This window comes from Sturnus vulgaris, unplaced genomic scaffold, assembly GCF_052056855.1.
Source record: "Sturnus vulgaris isolate bStuVul1 unplaced genomic scaffold, bStuVul1.hap1 Scaffold_194, whole genome shotgun sequence".
NCBI lineage: Eukaryota > Metazoa > Chordata > Aves > Passeriformes > Sturnidae > Sturnus > Sturnus vulgaris.
The window spans coordinates 3,900,256-3,904,760 of record NW_028276164.1 but is presented as its reverse complement, the minus strand read 5'-3'; the positions used below and the strand labels follow the sequence as shown (position 1 = coordinate 3,904,760).

Here is a 4,505-nt window from a genome sequence, read left to right as displayed (position 1 = left end):
GGTGGGAGAGGGTCGGAAAGTGGGGAAAAGGGGAGGGTGGGACCTCAAAATCGAGGGAGAGAGGGTTGGGGATTGGAAGAAATGGGTGGGAAAGGGGAAGGAATGGGACCCCAAAAGTGATTTGGGAAGCGGCTGGAGGTGGGAGGGGAGAGGATGAGAACAAGGAAATTGGGGGAAGGGTGGGAAAGAGGAAGTGGGAGCGCGGGCAGGAGGGTCCCATGGCGGCCGTGGGGCACAGGGGGTGCGGGGTGGGGATCCGGGGTGGCCCCCGGACCTCTGGGGGGGTGACGAGGAGGCACCTCCTGAGCTGTGTCCTGCACACACAGCGGTGTTCCAGAGGATGGGAAAGTGCGAGTGTCACTTCATTAACGGCACGGAGAAGGTGAGGTTCGTGCTGAGGCACATTTACAACCGGGAGCAGCTCGCACACTTCGACAGCGATATGGGGCTTTACGTAGGGGACACCCCGCATGGGCAACAACTGGCCCAGTACCGAAACAGCGACCCGGAATTACTGGAGTATTATCGGGCTCGGGTGGACACGTCCTGCAGGTACAACTACGACTTGTACGCCCCGTTCCTCGTGGAGCGCAGACGTGAGCGTGGGGCAGAGCGTGTCCCCTCGGGCCCTGCCCTGGCAATGACCCTGGAGCCCCTCAAAACCTCCCTGGGAATCACCCCAGAGCCCCTAGCGTGCATGTGCCGATTCCCGGGGCCTCCCATCCCTCCCAGTGGCCCCCGTGGCTCTCCCAGTCCATCCTGGTGCCCCCCGCGCGTCTGTCTCATGCATGGTTGGAACTGACGCCTCTCAGCCAATCAGAGCGCGTGTCTCTGATGACTCATCAGTTGCCAGGCAGATCCGCAGCGCCGAGTGCCCCGCGCTGGACTCGGCCTCCCAGGGCCGGGCGCTTTTCCCCCAGATCCTCCCAGTGCTGCCCCAGTACCCCCCAGTGAGGCCCCAGTCCCTCCCGCACCTTCTCAGCCCATTCCCAGTCCATTCCGAGTCTGATCTCAGTTCATTCTCATTTCAAACTCAGACCTCTACCCACTCTCCCAGTTCCCTCTCAATCCATTCCTGTCTCTCCCAGTCCGCCCCCAGTGTATTCCCAGTCCATTCCTAGTCCCTCCCAGTCTATTTCCAGTCTCTCCTAGCCCATTCCCAGTCCTTCTCAGTTCCACACCACCCCTCCCCTCTCTCTGCCAGTTCCCCCAAGCTGATCCCAGTGCGTCCCCACTCTCTCCCAGTGCCCCCCAGTGTCTCCATCTCGCTGGTGCCCTCGAACTCCCAGCCCGGCCCAGGCCGCCTGTTCTGCTCCGTGATGTACTTCTACTCTGCCCACATCCATGAGATGGTTCCAGGGCCAGCAGGAGCTCCCGGAGCACGTGGTTGCCACCGACGTGGTCGCCAACGGCGAATGGACCCACCAGCTCCTGGTGCTTCTGGAAACCACCCCTGGCTTGGGGTCAACTACACCCGCCAGGTGGAGCACGTCAACCTGGAGTAGCCGCTGAGACAGCACTTCGGTACGGGGGAGGCACTGGGATGTGCTGGGAGTAACTGGGAGGGAGTTGGAGAGAGCCTGGTCTAAATGGGGAGAGGGCCTCGGGGTCTGGAAGGGCTGGGAAGGGATTTGAAGGATGCTGGGGAGGGGGTTATGGAGTTCCGGAGGTGCTGGTGGGCACTGGGAGGGAGTTTGGAGGTGCTGGATGTAACTGGGAAGGAGTGTGGGGATGCTGAGTGTAACTGGGAGAGTGCTTGAGTGAGTCTGGAGGGGATGAAAGGAGACTGGGGATGGAAAAGCAGGAGTTGGAATGACGTTAGTTGTACTGGAAAGAGAGTGGAAGGGTGCTTGGTGAGTCCCGGAGGGGCTGGGAAGGGACTGGAAAAGGTTTTGGGGGTCCCGGAGTAGTGGGGGGAAAGTAGGAGGGGGCTGTGAGACCCTGAGAGGGACAGGAGGGGCTTTGGTGGGTCCTGGAGAGGCTGGAAAGATATTAGGAGGAGGTTAAAGGGGGCCCTGGGTGGGCTAGGGGGGATTGGGAGGGTGCTTGGAGGGTCTCGGGGTGTCCATGAGAGGTTTTGGGGGTTCCTGACCCCTGTAGACCCCCAGAGATGCCACCAGACACCGCCCGCAGCAAGGTGCTGATGGGGATCGGGGGCTCCGTGTTTGGCTTCGTCTTCCTGGTGCTGGGGCTCGGCTTCGACCTGTGAAAGAAGATGGGGGGGGAGGTGTCCCGGAGCGTATGTGCTCCCCCTGAGGCCTCCAACCGGATGTCACCCCCTTTTCTCTGCTCTACTGAGCCAGCAGAGGCTTCAGCCCCGCCCTGTGGCCTCCGACGCAGCCAGGACCCCCTGCTCCGATCCCACACTGATTTTGGGGGTGTCGTGTGTTCTCCTCAGCCCCGCTGGGAGCCCGGCTGCGCCCAGTGCTCCCAGTAAAGTTTCCCAGTTTCCGCAGTCCCCTTTATTGTGGGGTGAGACTGGGGAGGGACTCGGGGGGACCCCGCGGGGGGATCGTGACTGGGCGGGGAGGGTGGGGTCCAGGTGGGGAACACTGGGTGCTGCTGGTCTGCCCAGCAACTGGTGAGTCCTCACAGCTGCTCTCTCTGATTGGCTGAATCTTCTCAATCGCATTCTCTGATTGGCTGAGGAGAGGCCCGGGAGTTGAGAGAAGGAACAGGAGAGATCCCGCCCCGAGCACCGGCACGGGAACAACAGAGCCAGCCTGGGCATAGCGAGGGAATTTATTACCAACCAAATCACAGCAGCACAAGGAGAAGGGAAAGAAATCTCTCCAACCCCTTCCCCCCACCCAACAGGGATCACCAGGGCTCTGCCCAACGGGGGTCACTGGGGATCATCCAACACCGATCCTCCCATGGGGGATGGAGCTGGAGCAGAGCACGAAGCTCTTCCCACACTCGGGGCACTCACAGGGCTTCCCTTAGTGGAGCCTCCGTTGGTGTCGGGTCAAGGCTGAGCTCTGTGAGAAGCTCTTCCCACACTCAGGACACTCGTAGGGCCTCTCCCCAGTGTGGATGCGCCGGTGGGCAGTGAGGGTGGAATTTTGCTTGAAGCCCTTCCCGCAGTCGGGGCAGCGGAAGGGCCTCTCCTCTGTGTGAATCCGCTCATGTAGGAGGAGATTGGAGGTGGTCTGAAACCTCTTCCCACACTCAGGACACTCGTAGGGCCTCTCCCCAGTGTGGACGCGCTGGTGTCTTCTCAGGGCAGAGTTATGCCCAAAGCTCTTCCCACATTCCAAGCAGGTGTAGGGCCGTTCCCCAGTGTGGATCACCTGGTGCCGGATCAGGTTGGAGCGCTGGCGGAAGCTCTTCCCGCATTCCCCACATTCATAGGGCTTTTCCCCAGTGTGGACCAGCACATGCTGCATCAGATTAAAGATCGTCATGAATCCCTTCTCACATTCCCCACATTTGTAGGGCCGTTCCCCAGTGTGGATCATCTGGTGCTGGATCAGCCCAGAGCTCCAGCTGAAACCCTTCCCACATTCCAAGCACTTGTGGGGCTTCTCTCCTCCAGGAGACTTCTCCAACAGCTCTGAGCTCCGCCTGCATCTCCAGCCTCCTTCCTGGCTCGAGGAGGGTCTTTGCTCCTCACAGCTCACTAGGCTGGGTTTGCAGCCCCTCGTCCCACGCGATCTCCGGGGCTTTTCTTCCTCCTCCATCTGTTCACACCTTGGGAACGTACAATTCTGGTTTGGGGAAAAAAACAAGAGGGGAGTGCCTTAAATTGCGGGTCCCTCCTTGCCCAAGTGGAAACCAGGAAGTTATTGAGCATATGATGCCTGGAAGAACCTACAAAATACCAAGATTCAGCCTAAAAATCCTCCAAAACATCATGACACAGATAAAAAACTCCCCAAAAAGCAAGTTTCAGCCCAAATCCCTTACAAAATATAAAGATTGAGCCTCTGCAAAAAATCAAAGCACCAACATTTAATCCAATAAACCGCACAAACACCAAGATTCACCCCTGTGAAAATCATGGATGGTCCTCTTCAGTCACCTGCTGCATGCGGGGGGACCAACGCTCCTGGGGCTGGGGCAGAGGCTGCAGATACAGGGAGGAGTGGAACATTGTGCTGCTTCCCATTTCTGCTCCTCCTCTGGTGTCCCTACTCTTCCTCACACTCCTCTTCCTCCCATTATTCCTCTTTCTCCTGCACAATCCCATCTGCTCCTTCCACAGGCATCGTTTGACCATTTTGTTCTTCAATTCTGCTTCACCTTCCCTTCTCCTGCTGCCCCCAGGCCCAGCACCCACTGCCGGCTCCCTCTTCCCCCCAAACCCACAGCATCCCAGCGCAGGGGCAGCGATGGAGCTGGGGCAGCTCGGGCTGGGGCAGCGCTGGGCTCTCGGCCGCTCCCGCCCGCACTCGCTCCCCACTGCAGCCGCTGCCGCCACCACAGCGCGGGGGGGCCCGGCCTTGGCGCTCCCCCCCTCCCACCTCCCCAAATTCCCCTGCCGGGGGGCGCTGGGGCCAGGA

General features: G+C 60.1%; 1 pseudogene; it reads left to right on the top strand.

The window, feature by feature from the left end:
• Positions 1-340: 340 nt before the first annotated feature.
• Positions 341-2,448, top strand: LOC148218191 (class II histocompatibility antigen, B-L beta chain-like; annotated as a pseudogene).
• The last annotated feature ends 2,057 nt before the right edge of the window (positions 2,449-4,505 follow it).